The sequence below is a fragment of the Temnothorax nylanderi genome, unplaced genomic scaffold (genome assembly GCF_030848795.1).
Source record: "Temnothorax nylanderi isolate EJ_2023f unplaced genomic scaffold, tnyl_v1.0 TNYL_tig0712_pilon, whole genome shotgun sequence".
In the NCBI taxonomy this organism is placed as follows: Eukaryota; Metazoa; Arthropoda; class Insecta; order Hymenoptera; family Formicidae; genus Temnothorax; species Temnothorax nylanderi.
The window spans coordinates 27,464-45,153 of NW_027249774.1; the positions used below are offsets into that span (position 1 = coordinate 27,464).

Below are 17,690 nucleotides of genomic sequence, written 5' to 3' on the forward strand. Positions count from 1 at the left end.
AGTAACGATGAGGAAGGGAGGAAGGGAGAAAGGGAGGAAGGGTGGGAGGGAGAGAGGACGGGAGGGAAGAATGGATGGATGGATGACAGGACGGTCCAGACGTAACAGATGCCGGCGACGGTGTCGGTCCATCTCCAGCGGACCGGTTCGGAATGTTCGGATGGTCGCTACGGTCCCTATGGTGACGGCCGGCGGCCGGCGAGCGGCGTGGCGGCGGGATCGAGCATCTCTAGAATGAAACGGCGCCCGCACGCGCCTGCGCGCTTCCGACATACCCAACCCTCCCCTCTTTGTCTTCCCCCTTTCGCGGTACGCCGCGCGAGGAAACCCTCGTCTCGCGCTTCGGCCTTCGGCCGGCAGTCGGCTGGCGTTCCCGTACGCGTTTTACGTGTCGTCGCGACGCTGCTGGCAGTGCGTCGTCGACGGGCGTCGCAACGCGTCCCGTCGTCGCTGTTGCCGTCGCCTTCGCCTTCGCCGTTTGCGTTTACATATCGCGTTCGATAGTGCGTGACAAAAAGAGAGAAAGAGAGAGACAGGAAGAACGGTACGCTGTGCTCCATTCGGTGCATTCGGTTGAGTCGGTTGGTGATACGTTACGCGATACAGCGTGTTGAATTTGAGTTTTTTTATCCGCTAGTCTCTGGAGATGCGAGGACTGTAATCCACAAATCTTGATACATGTAATATATTACATGTATACATATATACATTAATAATAATAATAATAATAATAATAATAATAATAATAATAATAATAATAATAATAATAATAATAATAATAATAATAATAATAATAATAATAATAATAATAATAATAATAATAGTAGTAGTAGTAGTAGTAGTAGTAGTAGTAGTAGTAGTAGTAGTAGTAGTAGTAGTAGTAATAATAATAATAATAATAATAATAATAATAATAATAATAATAATAATAATAATGATAATAATCTCTATTAACGGGAAAAAATACCCTTTGGCATACAGTGAGAAAAATAGAACATACATTTTACAAAATCTAATACGAAGAGCGTTTTTATATCAAGCCGAGACTCGAGATTGATTTATGAATTAATATTACAAGAATAATCTAGAAAAAGCTTTAGTCTGGAAGTATAGAAGATACAGAGCCGCAAAAGAAATCTACCCTATTGGAATAATTACTCGCAGGGCATTTAATTATAATTGTTTTAGTGAACTGTCGGTTGCAGATTATTATCATGTTATGCTAATCAATTTAAAATGTATGTACATGTATAATTGTCGTGATGAAAGATTGACACGATGATTGTCAATCTTTTGTTGTCAACAACGATCAATGGAAAAGTTCAGTGGAAGATAATTTGATTTACGGCGACATGGAATTTTATTCGCTACGATAATTTTCGTGAATTTTTATGGGAAGTGAGGTAATATATCGGAAAAGAAAGAGGAAGGAGAAAGAATGGTTATTATGCTCCACAAGCTATTCATACAAGAAGAAACTGTAATTGATATAAAGTTAATTTTGGAAAAAATTGAGCTAAAATAGATTGGTTCTATATCTATTCATGGGAGATAACGTGATACGATATCAGAGACGTCGTGATTGGAGTAAAAAGTGTGAAGCCCAGTCTAGACGAACGACATTTGCTCAAAGTTAGCAATATATCTCCCTTTAGCTGCACCATATTACATTTTGAATTCTAAATAAGAAGGGTTTGTTTCCAGGAAAAAGCAAACAAAATAGTACAAAAGAATTGATTAAAATTAACTTTATATTTATTTAAAGAAACCTCTAAAGAGATAGGTACCTACATATCTTTCTCGCTGCGATAAAAGCTGTTAGCCTATAGGCTGAAACACACATCCCATGTGATAAATAAAAAAAAAACAAATTTTGTGACATTAAGACTTATTCGACCAAACATTTCGCTAAAAAACAGTTAACATTCTCTGAAAATCGGACAATAATAAAAAACAGAATGTTAATAAAAGTGCAGTTTAAAATAATAGATTCGATATGTAAAATATCTATATTTCTCTTTTTCATTGCATAGACCATATAGAGAGAGAAAGAGAGAAACTAATAATTATTTACATTGAATTTTGCAATAAAGATTGACAAAATTTGTCCAAAAGATGCAAATATAAATAAAAAATCCTTGAAACGGACATTTATTAATATGCTTTCATCATATTTCAGATGTATAAAATAGACCTGTAAATATATTTTTGCAATTATTTCAGTTGTTTTTCATGTTTGATATAAAAGATTTACAGTGAGGAAATATGATATATGCGGCAGCTCTTTTATAAAATACGCGCATTGTTTATGAAATATTAAAATTATATATTTTTTTTAACGGAACACTGATTTTTTTATACAATTCGATTACTCTGATTATTTTCTGTTTAAACATGAAAATAAAGTCAAAAAAATTAATAGTTTACGAGACGTTATTTTGACATATTTTGAAACATATGAATTATATCTCATAAAATATCTTTTTTTTTTATCAATTTTATCTTACTTTAATATTATTTCATGTAGAAAATTCTGAGATGACGTAATGTCGATTGACATAAAGAAAATATAATCGCGTTTAAGAAAGAGCATAGCACAATTTGCAATGTGCAATTGTAGTTCTGTGTAAATAGTTAGCGCGTCTCTCGATATAAAAAGGGGAAATGCTGCGTCATAAAGCAACTCCGGTCGGCGACATCCGAACCACTTTGAAAAATGCGTCGTTATTGATTGCCGTGATTTTCGCGGCGACGCGACGGGGGGGGGGGGAAATTGCTACTGTCGTTTTCGCGAACATTACGGGCGAAGGGATCGTTCTCTCCACCGCCACCGACCGACGCGATGAGCGACTTCATCTTACTTTCGCTGCGTTGGCTTCCTGATTGCGCATTCGCCTTTATTGCCCGTCTATTTTTTTCCGCGAGGACAGAATAAACAGTATACAATAATAGAAACGCGAGGCATGCGGCTTTACGGCCCCGGAAATACCACGAAGGTCGCGCGTCTCGAAAAGTCCCATTCACTCTCGTTTCGTAACAAAGACCGATCGTTTCTTTTCTTTTTTTTTTTGTGCGTCCATTATTATATTTCAAGGTGCGTAATAAATACTAATCGCTGTAGTTAATCCATTTGTAACAATCTATTTTATCATAGAAAAAAGCTTTTTACAAAATTTTTTGAATTAATATTTTTTGAATTAATATTATTGCACATATAGTTCTTTTTCTGTCATTTTTTAAGAATTAAATAAACTATAGTCAATATAGTTTAACTATAGAAAATATAGTCAAATATTTTCAATCTTTGGAATTTAATAATTTATTATACATATAATAGTAAAGGCTCATAAGATTATAAATCAATCAATTTATTATACATTTGTTCAGTAACTTATTAGTTATTGATTTATATTACTTATTTATTTTGTATGAAAGTAAATTGTATACGATATTGTAAGAAAGTGCGTTTGAGTAATCTGCTATGAGGAAAGGCGTTATTTCCAATCGCGAAGTATGCAACGCGAATATTCTGGCAATTCTGTTTTCGAATAGATTGTTGGAAAGTTATCCGGCGTGGAATTTGCCCGTCTATCCGGATAAAACGGCCGTTCGCATAAAGTATTGCGGAGCAATTAGCATTGGATGGAAAGTTGTTTGATCATTTAATATATCTATGTGCATTTTATCTATTTTGAAATATTTTTACCTAGAAAATTTTATACTAGAAAATTATCTCGAAAAGATGAGAGGAATTTATAGTATAAAAGAGATATATTTAGTGCGAAATCTACTGTTGGAAAAAATAGAGGAAGTTCGGATATTCTGAACCACCCTAAGCCTTTTTCAATATAACTTGAAAACTATTAAAGATAGCAGAATTTTGTTTACGCTGAGTTGTAATGCCAAATGTTTGTTACAACGTGTTCCTAACTAATTTCGTTTATTTATTTATAGTGAGTTTAATGTTATAGCGAAATTTTCGAAGGTAGATTTTTGTCGGATAATTTGAACCATGTCGGGCAAGGTGAACCACTTTATTAATCTTACAAAAAAATAATTTTTATCGTGTTTTAAGGTGTCAATAATAAGTGTTTAAGGCGTTAATAATAAAATAGTCTATAATAATTATTATATTATACATTTATTTCATTGTAATTTATTACAATCTTTACCAACTTCTCTATTTATTTATATATATATATAAAATTTATTGAAACTTAATGACGCAATTATGCAACATCGTCATAATCAACATCGTGCATATAGAAATTTTTATAAATTTTGAAATCTTTGAACGCATATTATCTCAATTTTCCGAAGTTTTTAACGTTAGCATTTTGCATTTCTCGGACATTTAGTGAAAAAAATTCGATTAAGTATATATTTAAGGTATAAACAACTAACAAGTTAGATCAGATTCATTTACCGCACAGATGACTCAACAATCTTTTATGAACCTTTATTTTCACAAAAATGATATTGCACTCAACCATAACTTCGTTACTGACCCGCGCACAGAAAATCATCGTACGAAGTTTAGTCTTCTTATTGCTGATACGAGCCGCACACACGTCTGAGCGTGATAAAAACGGCAAATCTGCTAACGGAAAGTGATATGCTTTTATGACCACTCACCACAATTGTAGGTATTGTTACTTTTACTTTTAGTCGAACAAATTATATTTAAGACTTTATTTTGCATTTTTATTTTTATTAGGAAAGCTATTTCCAAATTTTCCATAAATTTATAATAATTTAAAAAATATTATGTTACAAAGCTTTTAAAAATATGTATTTAGGAAAAGTAGAAAATGGATAGTATGTGTGGAAAAGGTGACTAATGTAATCTCAACTTCGATTTCTCTTTTCTCTTATTCGTCAAAAGTAACATTCCGACAAATCTTAAAATTATGTTCTTTAGCAAGTTAATTCGAGTCGATAGCGCTTATATTCCTGGAAGGAGATGCGCTCTTATCGCGAATAAAACAGCTTTATCTCTGGGCCCACCGTGAATGGCAGCTTGCTTAACGATCGGAATGCAGTAAACTGACCGATACGATGAGTAATCGCTCTATTGCCGGGATAATGTTCAGACTTGTATGCAGTTTAACGGCTTTGCTCCGGAGAAACAACGCGAAAGGATGCTATGTCGATAGATATTTAGTTCGAAATTCAATCTTAAAACAATCTTCTATTTTTAAAAACAATATAACAATCGACTTTATTTTTTTTCTTTTTTTTTTAAGTTACTAGATAACGAAATGATTTGGATCTTTCGCGATAAGCAAAAATATGATTTTCAGGTGGTTTGAGGATAAGTTCTTTGATTTATATCTCGTCTCGAAACGTAGAACATGAGATTCTTGAATCGTCTGATGCTTCAGATGAGATAATAATTCATTTGGATCGTATCGTCGCGTTGTAGATAAAGGGTGCGAGAGATTAATAACAGTGTACAACGTATGATTAAGCGTTCGAAACGCTAAGAGGAACGCCGCCGCGTCTGTTTCTGTTTCGCATGCAATGAAACAGCACATCTACATGTACGTCCTTCCTTCTTCAAACTATGATTTTTCACGTTTCATGTCGGTCTCTGCGTTCAAGTATAGAGCAACAAGCAAGAAAAATAATGTCGCACTTATTTAGCTACGAGTTATCAAGCATCCAGTTTAAGAGAAACGAGAAGGGGACGGAGTATATGATTTATCGTTGTACCTATATAATCAATCAAGCGTGAATAACAAATACAGCGATGTGTCTCAGTCTGTTCAAAATACTGTTAAGAAGTATTGGTATGTACAAACGCGATGTACAACGGGAAATTATGTATGACGTTCAAGTTTTTCTAGGAGTTACATGTTTTTTCCAACAATACGTAAAGAGAGAGAATGGAATAAATAATATTTGAATGTGGAAATTATATTTTTTAATAGAAATTAACCCTTAAATGCCACCCGGGGTCCAGCAGACCCCAGACCCTTTAGAATGATATATTTTCAAATGTTCCCGCAAAAAATGGAGCTCATATTTATTTATTTATTATTTATTATTTTTATGATTTTGGAGCCAATATTTTAACTGTTGGCGATCTTAATTTTTTATACTATGTTGAAATTGAAATTTTAACAATATAAGCATTTTATTCTCTTTTCTAAGCCTTGAACAACATTGAAAATAATTTTCATAATTAAATATCAAAAAATCAATAAGTAAGGAGACATTTTTCATGCTGGGGTCTTTTAGACCCCATGTGTCATTTACGAGATTCTTGAGAGGTGTGGCATTTAAGGGTTAAGCATCTCGTGAGAGATGGATTTTAAATCAAACTTTTTTTTAATACAATCAATTTCGCTATATATTTTGATAGAAATAAAAATAATTCATATAAAGTAATATATTATATATGTATATAAATATTAAAAATACCTGTTTCTCTAGAGCTATTTCTTCAACAACAACAAAATTATTATTGACATTTATATCATTATTTGACATTATATTTATATTAAATTATGTATAAATATAATTTACAAAAAAACTTTATATCAATTTTATATCAATATAAACTAGCGCGACTGAAAATAGCCAGGGAAGTCGCTTAATAGTCGGCTATTCCTATCATGCTTCACGAACAATTAGATCGAAATAGAAAGCATGTGGAGAGAAAAGTCGTTCGTATCTCTCACTGTTACCAGTAATTATATAGAATATCCGATAGGATATTTCTTTCGGAAATTCCGTGATCGATTCGAAGATAATTTTTCCGCGATAAAAACAAAACGAACTCTATTTAAAAAGCAGAATTTTACTTGACACACAAGCAGATAGAATATTTTTGTCTTTGTAGATCTCGAGTTTAATTTCACGCTCTATATACGGCGGGACTCTAAATTAATTCGCCCATCGATCGTCATTAAGTCTCGTCGCGACTGCTGATGTCGGCATATCGTGTCGGACTTGCGAAAACGAGTCGTAACTCTCTCGATTGAGCAGCGAGAGCAAAACCATCAATCACCATTAGAATGTATTTTTTTCCACCGGTGAAAACGCGGAATTAATAACGAGAGATGAATTACAATTTTCGCATATGTCGCTTCGTCGAAGTAATTAACTTGATAGAGAGGTATTAACATTATACTCTTAATTATGTAAGACAATTATATGAGACGTCTCACTTGATATAATATTATATAATTATTTCCACGAATTCTATCACAAATAATATTTTTATAATTAAAAGTATATAAGTCGAATTATATTTTATTTATTATATTTATTAAAATTTTGTATATTTCTCATATTGTTTAAAATTCTATATTTTTATAATTCTAAAATTTATAAGCACATTATTGTGTTAATAAATTTTTTTTTAATGATTTTTTTACATTTTACATATCTTTCTAAATCTGAGAAAAGAGCTCGAGAATTGATTTATAGAATTGTTTGCGCAGCTTGAGAGAGAAAATCTCAGTATTCTCGATTCGACATCTTATTGTTAATACGATCGAACAATTGTGTCCGCAACCTTACGATCAAAGTGCCGAAATAGGATTGCGATAAGATCGATCCAATTTTTGGAATTGTACAAAAGAAACCATCGAAAACTTTGCGGCGCGGATCCTTATCGCGCAATGTAAGCAGAAAGTTTCGGGTTATCGCTATAAATACGCGAGAATCAAACGTTGAGAGAAGAACAAAACGTTCAAACGCAATGGACAAGATTAAAATCTCCTCGGAGTCTGCGACAATATTTGGGCACAGTTTCTGTTAACACCTTCCACTTAAAGTCTACACGCTTTAATCAAACCAAACACGAACGGAGATGTTGTCATAATTAAAATACTTAATTAGATACTTTAGACATTCTCTCTCTCTCTCTCTCTCTCTCTCTCTCTCTCTCTCTCTCTCTCTCTCTCTCTCTCTCTCTCTCTCTCTCTCTCTCTCTCTCTCTCTCTCTCTCTCTCTCTCTCTCCTCCTTTCCCCCCTTTCTCCCTCTCTATAGTATTTTTTACCAATTTATGAATTTACAAGAGAAAATTGTCCAATCGAAAAATGTATTATCTATTTTCTAAAAAATAAAGATTAAATTGAAAACAATGTAGAACTTTATGTGACATAGATAAAAGAAATTTAGAAATAAATTCTAAAAATAAAAACACATGACACTAGAAATGAGTAATTGACATAATGAATAATCATGTATTTATAGAGGTACAATATTCATTAACATATATATTATTCAGCGAAAATGTGATCGACGTAATCAATATTTGTTGATAATTTTAATAAAAATGAAATCTGTAGAAAAGTTTATAACATAATTTGTATATAAAAATATACAACATTGGAAATAGAAGTTCTTCAGAAGAAAAAAGAGAGAGAGAGAGAGAGAGAGAGAGAGAGAGAGAGTATCAGCTTTAAAACTATAAACACAACTATTGCGTTTTACTCTCAATTCCTGTCCACATATATTACTTTGTAAAAAAAAGGAATTTAACGTAAATTATGACATGTTATGATGTTTAATACAAATTTTAATTATACTGTACAATAATACCGAATTAACATAAATGCAGGGCAATATGCAATGCGCGCGCGCGCGCGCGCGCACGCACACACACACACACACACACACACACACACACACACACACCACAGCTTTGAAAGTGCGCAAACCACTTTCAAACAGATCTCGTAGAAATAAGCACGTTACATAAATGAGAAGCGTATTCTTCAAGGTCGCGATCGGCGACACTCCAATCAGGTCTCGTTTACACGGTGTTTTTCGGTGTATTCTCTGCCGAGGACAACGATAGAGGCGAAATATAACGCGTTCACCAGCCGCGTTACGCTAGTGTCAAAAATATGAAGGCCGGCTCTACGACGAAGGCTGCTCGCAGACGTAAAAAAAAAAAAAAACGTGGTGATCGCGGAAGGGGAGCGAGGAATGTGTGTTATTATCGATATTGCCTCGGTGGACGAAAAAAAGAGAAGGTCTCCGGAGCGCGTCCGTGGATATTGGCCGGCCGGCCGAGAAATGAAAGAGAACACGACGGAAGTTGCCGGCCGGCCGGTGCAAACACGATATCTCGTTCCCAGCTCTCTTCTCGGCGTTTAACTTCGAACCCACCTTTTTCTTCATCGTCGTATAGCTCGATTGCTGCCATTATTTTTTCGCGAAAATTCTGGGACGTTTTTGAGCCGTGATAAATATTTTCTACCGTTATTAACTGCATTTGATTTGAGACTGTTGTATACATAATTGTAATCTAAAACGATTTTTTTTTATTATATACTACTGTTGCTATGTATTCATTTTTCGAAGCTTTTATATTAATATTGGAATTATTATTAAATAGTTAATAATTTAGTTTAGAAATTAAATATTGTTTTTAAGGAAGATTATATTTAACATTAAAATTATTTTACTTATAATAAAATTGTCCCAAAACGGGCCACCGATTATATTATTAATAAGTTGACAAGTGATGATGATGATGATGATGATAATAAATAATAATAAGTTTGCAACCGATATTTCACACCTCAATCGTCCATGAATCTCCAGAGATCCATTTTTGTCGATAAATTTTGAAGCGATTGAATAATCGAACGGAGTCTTTTTTACTATCTAAAGAATCGCAAAAAGCTGAATACCGACTCGCATCGTTGCGTCTGTAAAATGCTGATCGTCGTCGTTCAATCGTGAGAAATCCGATCGTGGATTCTTGCCATAATGTTGCCGCCGATCATCGGCAACATTAACAGCAGCGACATACTGACATTGTATACGAATCCCGGCAATGGCAACGGCAGAAACGTGGTGGCAACGCGAACAGTCAACAGAGGCCGCTATGCGGAAATTGGCGTTAAAAGGTAAATTTTTTTTGTAAAATAGATAATAAATCTAAGACTTATATAAAGAATAAGTCTAAGACACTATAACTATCAACACCGAGAATGCCTATTCTATTCATGTTTTTATTATTTCTTCTCTTTGTCAGACAAACGGTATTTATAAATAAAGATAGATAGAAAATGATGTTGAAAGTAGCTCGAATTTATAACACGTATTTAATTATTATATTAAAATTATTATGTATCTTATAGGAATTTACAGCGTGTTTACATGCTCTCGAGAGTTAGAATGTATTATTTTTCGATGTAAAAATGATGACGAGGTACACAAATGGTAATTGAAGCATGCCTTCTAGCTAGAATGTAAACATAAAAATAGATCGGTAAATTGTGTAATCGAATTTAAATGAAGGTCTATTGCACGAGCAATCCAGGATCAATAGAGTAAGTTAGAGGAAACTGGGGATCTCGCGCGCTGTGGTTGGTGCGAGGAAATCGATTTTAATCAGTAGTTAATATGAAATATGATAGCAAAGTGGCCGAGCGCGAGAGGAAGCCCTTCGGTTGATTCTTATGTAAGCCGCTTTAGCCGTAATCCGCTTACGGTCCCACGAATAGACCCCGGACGAGTCTCGTTATTTCTTTTTCTCTCTTGTTTTCGCGAGGAGAGAGAGAGAGTTCGCCCTGTTGTTCCTTTAAAAATCTTCAAGAAGAAATAAGATTTTTTTTTCAAATTAGAAATTAAATTGATTGAGATTGAATTCAGAATAGTCTCTTTTACTCCAAATAGTAAATTATATTGTATGATATTATACATAATAGACTTTTGTTTTAAAAATACAAAAAGCGCAAGATATTTTTGCAAATTATAATTTGTTTGCTGAATAAATTTAAAAAAATGAATTAAAGATTCTTGCTAAGCATTACATGCTGTAACTAAAAATAAAATAATTTAACACAACAAATACAAATTGATGATAATTCTACCTTCGGTTTTCTCATAAACGTCAAAATAAAATGCAGTATTTTTTTAAATTATTTAAATAATTACGCAATTAGACATTCGGCAATAAAATAAGGGATTCTAATACTGATTCATATAATCTTTGTTTATATAATCCATATTTATTGGAATAATGATATGCATACAATTATTTTCCATAGAAAACTTTATGTACGCAACAAAATAAATACTTTTTCGATTCGATACATAATTAACGTGGCGCGCAAATCGTCCAGAAATGTGATTCCAACGATTTTCCACGATCGTGTCTTCCATTTAATCAAAGAGACCTCCGTGGAGATCCCTAGTTTCCCAAAGGGCACTCCTTTCTTTCTAGAAGCCATCAGATCGTTTCCTTTTTTTATTTTACGGGCTTCTTCCGCGATATAAAAAAAAACAAAGCCGCTTGCTCGTCATCATCACCGCAAGATTAAATGATCGCTGAACTGTGCGAGTCTCTTGTAACGTTAGACGGAACGTATATAGAATAGTGTTTCGCATGATTTCCTCGGTATCTTGACGAGTTGCTTCATTCACAAAGTTAGTATTGTTCGAACAAATAGGATTTTTTTCTTGATGTTTGACCACAATCGTGGTTCGTCAATATTTATCGAAATAATTGACGTCATATAAGTTATCACAAATAATGAGTGAATTATTATATTTCACAGAATACTAGACTAAAGTTACTTAATCATGTAATATAATCAGGGTTAAATTATTATGTACCTACTTCAAAATTGTGTGAATTGTTGATTTTCTAATAATAATTTACGGAATCCTAGCGAGTGAAATTCCCTTTATTCCGAAGAATCGTGTAGAGAGTGGGTGGAAAACATTTTCACAAATCCATGAGGACGTGTGTCGAAGGATAATAATATCAATGCAAGTCTCGCTTTGACGAGATCCTTTCTCCGCAGAATTCCTCGCGAGCCGACGGTAGAAAAACCCATTTCTACTCCGTGGAAATCGAGTCTGACTTCCAAATCCTCCGGGGGGAAAAAAGAGAAGTCTCCCGGTATTTTCCGAGTTGCGGATATATCGACTCGAGAGTCCTTTGAAAGTACATCTAGATCTAGTCTCCATGGGGATATGCACGTCCGCCCGATGTTCTTCCGGTTTCCCTTAAGCCGAACAGCCACTCGTCATTGTACTCGCTTTGAGAACGCATATCGTTATTCATCGTCGAAGAGGAAAGACGAAAATATTACTCGCGAGTTGATATTACACAGGACAAAAGCATGCGACACTTTGGCACCGTGCCAAAAACGATGACGAGGAACAGTTTGCAGAGACACACGTCGTTGGAAACGTTTTCTTTTCGTTAAACATATAGTTTTATTTAAAAAATGACTTGTTTTTAAGAAAGAAAATTAGTTATTCCTCGTAGTTTTTAAATGTACCTAATTCCATAATTGCCTTTGAAATACTTTGTCACGTTTGCAATTTTGAGAAATTTGAAATTAAAATTATAAAAAGGTATTTTAACGCATATTTATGCTCTACATGCTCTACAGTTACGGCATGTGAAAGTCTTGGAACAGTTTTTGTTCCATTCAAAATTAAGTATATCGTTAGAACTTTTAATCCTCCTTAATAAGATTTCGTGATTAAAGTATGAGATTTATTATATTGTGGGGAAATTAATAAAATGAAAAATAAATCAAGTCATTATATTTTGGAATTTTGTATCACAATCTATATTTTTTAATTGTTTATTTAATAAACATAAGTAAGAATTTTTTAAATTGCTGAACACAAATTCGATGTTAAAATTGATAAGTAATACAGTATGGCAAATGATAAATACAATGCTCAGTAGATTGTTTCGATAAATCCGTGTTTCTTTATTTAAGTTTCTGCAGTGTAATAGATTCAACATTTGATCACATAACTGTTATTAATCTTTACAACAAATTTTTTTAAATTGAAAATTTTAACAATATTATTAATTCTAAATAGGAGTTTCTAATCTTTATATATAAAACAAAGTCGGGTTAGTTACACCATTTATAACTCAAGAACGGCTGGACCGAATTTGTATTAGAACCATATAAAATAGGGGTAGAATTTTCCGGAAAAAACTATAGAGTGTATAGTTTTTCGTTATCTATTTTCAGGAAACCGATTTTTTTAATTTTTTTAATTCTTACGGGTGGTGTATGTTTGTACGTTTTTAACTTAAAAACTATTGGACCGAATTTGTATTAGAACCATATAAAATAGGGGTAGAATTCTCCGGGGAGTGCTATAGAGTGTGTAGTTTTTTGTTATCTATTTTCTGGAAACCGATTTTTTTAATTTTTTTAATTTTTCGGGAAATAATTGACCAAATCTCAAAGAATTATAAATCAAACAGGGGTAGAATTTTCCGGGGAGTGCTATAAAGTGTATAATTTTTTGTTACCGATCTTTTTGAAAGCCGGTACTAAAATTTTTTCAATTTTTCGGGAATTAATTGATCGAATTTTAAAAAATTGTATATGAAGTTATTAATGTTGTGAGAGAGAGAGAGAGAGAGAGAGGGGGGGAGAGAGAGGGAGGGAGAGGGGGGAGGGGGAGAGAGAGAGAGAAATTTTTTGTATTCATTTTATTACGTTACTTAAAATCATAAATTAAGTTTAGCTAAAAGGTATCACTACATTCATTGACTGTTAGGCGGTACGAAGTTCGCCGGGGCAGCTAGTACATTATATATGGTAGCTGTGGCATTATAATTACATTAAAATAGATCTTTTTTATGATTTATTCTGAAATTTTGTAAAATTGTAGTACGACAGGATATTTCTGAAACCAAAATTGTAGTAGATGTAAAAACTATAATAATTATTCTCTTTTTCCGGGTCTTTTATTGAACTGTCGAATAAATAGTGTAGGTGTAGGTAATGTTTTTAGTTAATATTTTTAACTTTTGTAATTTAACATTATTTTTTCTATTCCACGCCTTTTTATACAATTTACAAAATTAACAATACATTTTTAACAGGCTTTTGTTTTGAAGCATAGACTTAATATCAGTTAAGCTTATCATATTATTATTAAAGGTATTCATTGAAGATTGCAAACGTAAAACAGAAAATTGTATGGACAGTCGAAACCGTCCGTAATGCTTAGCGAGCGGAGAGTGTCGCGTATTACAACTCGGGTAACTTAAACTCGCTGTAATACGGTGAACGGGTCTCCCAGGCTGTGAAACTTAAGGAGACGCTCTTCGGCTTCGGTTTCGCTCTATGCAAGAAACCGGATAGGCCGATGCACGGAAGTCGCTCTAAAACACCTGACTTCTGTTCTCCTTGACCCGTTCTCGCTTCCTGTCTACCCTCTTTATTCAAACTTTTCTTTTTACTCGCGAGAATAAACGACATTTCACCTCGTAAGTCGAGTATTGTCCTCAAGAGTATCGTCAAAGATCTGTAGAATTTCTGAAGTCTTATTTAACGATTGATTGTAAGAATAATCATTATTCAATTCCTTTTTATGTTTAATTGTTATATTATTATATTTAATACTTATCATAAAAAATAAAATACAATTTTTGCGCTATAAGCTATTTTTTCTAGATAATAAAATATATTTTTTATATCTCCGAAAAAAATAGTATAATATATAAAAATATTTAAATCTACCTAATGATATACGAAAAGTTAGGTCATGAAGAAGATTAAAACTTAATGTTAAAATTGGAATATTCGAATCATTTTATTCTGATATATTTTAATTTCAAATCTGTTTTAATGTGTATATCCAAAAATGTTTCTCCTTTAATAATAAAATATATTATTTTTTGTTGACCTACGAAAATTATATCAGACATTTTCCCGTCGGACATGTTGCAACTCAATACTTTTATTTTTACATTTTTTTAAATTCTACACTGTTGGAAAATGTGTGTTAAATATAACATAAATCACATGTCCCAAACGGTCCACTCAAATTTTTGTGTTAATTTAACATAATATGCATATGTTAAATAGTAACACTGATACTATGTTAAAATATTTCAACAGAAAGGAAATATAATTCTGATCATAATTTGAGGTTAATTATGTGTACAATTAACATAACTTTTTATGTTGAAGTTAAGATTGTAAGATAAAATTAACACTCTTTTTCTGTAAATTTTTATTCCCACTTCTGTTATAGAGTAAAATCAACATTCTTTTTCTGTAAATTTTAACACATTTAATAAATAAGTTCAAATTGTTACTTTAATATATTTTTTAAATTATTTTAATAATTTTACATTTTTAATTTGTTAAGTTCAATTAACATAGTAGGCATATGTTAAATCTACACATGTATAATGTGTTAATTATTTATTTTACACAAAAATTTTAACAAGGACCTTTTTTAACAAAACTACAAAAATTTTCCAGCAGTGTAGAGAAAGATTTTAGCAAAAGAAAAGACTAATATCAAAGACAGGATATAAAAATAGAAAACTAGTGGATGCACAAATTGGATTTCGCGCTCGAGAAAATGATTTTCACGAATCAAAAGTTAACTGTGCTGGACAAATATAAATTTTCTATTTGTCTTAAGTCTTGCTGGGAAGAGAGAGTGGCATTGATGTCATTATCCTTTCCCCGTTAACGGGAAGCGGAATTTAATGGCACGCGTCGGAATACACCTTGACGCGTGATCGATCGACAATGAGCTCACTTTGTCGCACGTCGTTCGTCTCTTCCCTTTTCTTTCTCTCTTGTTCTCTATTTATCAACGATGCCGACCGTTAGATCAGACCCTTCCGAATGAACCAAGAAAAACAGCGCCCATTTACGAGGGGCGTTCAAGCTAAACCGGGACTTTTGAGACATAGAATAACAGAAAAGTATCAGCATAGAAAGATTTGTCTAGATTGTAAGGAGATTGGTCAGCGTGTTTTACTTTGACATTAGTGCTGAAATGCTGGCTTTCTAAGAAGTTTTTTAAGGGCCCAAAAGGATGGAAGTCACTCGAAGCGAGATCCGAACTGTAAGGAGGATGAGGCAATATCTTCCAGCCGAGTTCCAGCAATGTGCAGGTAATGCGTACGTGGGCAGTATGGGGTCGTGCATTGTCCTTTAGAGAAAAAGAACGCTCTTGGTGATCAAACCAGATCTACCGATGATAGGAGACACATGCCACTTACCATCATGAATAACTCGTTGCGATCGCATTTGTTTTATACCCTAAACAATCTAAAAGTCCCGGTTTGGCTTGAACGCTCGTACTATACGAAAAACTTAGCTATCAAGCGATATCAATATGTTTTTATCGATGCAGACGTGATATGGACGACATTCTATTTACTACTATTTGCTATAACTGTTACTATATGAGGTAATCGTGTCTGTCCCTTTATCTTGTTGTATTTATGATAAATGTGTGATAAAAAGAGTTATTGGAGAGAGTAAAAGATAGTATATGTATATTAAACAAGAAAAGAGATAGTATTATTAGTTACAGTCGACAATAAAGAGTAGGGGAGACCGGGGCTTGTTGGCACCGTTTTCACAATTTCGGCATTTGAGCCTTTAAACAACTAATTTTCATGATTAAACAATACTAATATGATAGAGAGAACCTTTCTCTACATTTTCATGCCAGGAACGCTCCTGTATACTGTATAGTTTCTTTGTAATAAGTGAAATACGAACATGCTGCATTGTAGCCAACTTGCCCCGATAGTAGAGTAAGTTGGCTATGCGACAAAAGTCCATGTTAAATTAATGAAAACGTAATAGAAACACAAAACGGGTAACAGATATGTACTTCTTGATAAAGATTGTATCTTTTAAAGTTATTTTATATAATAATCGAATAGCAAAATGCTGTTGCAGAAAAACAATTGTAAACTATTTTAAATATAGCTTTCTTCAATATAAAAATATTAATATAAATATATATCTAGCTTCTATCAGCATTGTAGATAGCAAATCACATGCTCACACAGGTCTCACGCGCGCGGCAACAACAAGTCAAGTTAAGCATGCCTTGATATGAGCCAACATACCCCATCCCTACATACGTTTGATTTCAGTCATTTTCTTACAATAAATTACTGTTGTTGTTCAAAATGACATGTCGTATAGTAATAGAAACTTTTCTTTTAACTAATAATACGTTGCTTTGATTTACTTCTCAAGCTGAAGAGCATTAATACGATATTTTGAAACGCTCAGAGCATCGGCAAAAAATACCCGTTTTCGGTACCTCGATTTTTGAAACTTTTTTTATGCCAAATGGTTACTTATGATGACCCAATAATCCCTGCAAAATTTCAAGATGAACATATGCCCCGTTTAAGAAATATAGGGGGTCAAAGTTGACCATGTCCAATCAAAAAATATAGCAGCTTCACATTTATACTCCAATAATAATGTCCAAAAAATTCAGCCGAAATGGTTCTTTTAAGATTTTTGGCTGCTGATTACGAATCTGAAGTCAGATTTTAAAAATTTAAAATGGCGGATCCAATATGGCGGACAAATTTTTCTTAAATTCATCAGATTCACTTGAAACTCGTTACTCGGGGGTTTTTGGGGTCGCTGATTACGAAAAGAGAGTCGGAAAAAGTCATAAACATACCGTAAGGCGATCGGAAGTCTGTAATCGGCGATCATAAGCGATTGGCCAAATGCCATCTCTTACGATCACCGATTACAGACTTCCGATTGCCTTACGATACGCTTACTATTTTTTCCGACATCTGACTAACGACTAACGACTCATTGTAGACTGGCCATAATACTTAAGATATTACAAACTTTCGACGCGGAAGAAATTTTACTTTCGACCTGCAAAAACACGTTTGCTTTGATAAGAATCACAATATGGCACGTAACCT

General features: G+C 33.3%; 1 long non-coding RNA gene across 2 annotated transcripts in view; it reads left to right on the forward strand.

The window, feature by feature from the left end:
• The first annotated feature begins 325 nt into the window (after positions 1 to 325).
• The window catches only part of LOC139784947 (uncharacterized), a 30,019-nt gene continuing 12,654 nt past the window's right edge, over positions 326 to 17,690 (forward strand). The window contains exons 1-2 of one of the 2 annotated variants that reach the window (XR_011721729.1): positions 326 to 694; positions 9,638 to 9,876. This is a non-coding gene — a long non-coding RNA (uncharacterized lncRNA). The remainder of the gene's footprint in view (positions 695 to 9,637; positions 9,877 to 17,690) is intronic. The other variant, XR_011721728.1, reaches the window with a different exon arrangement.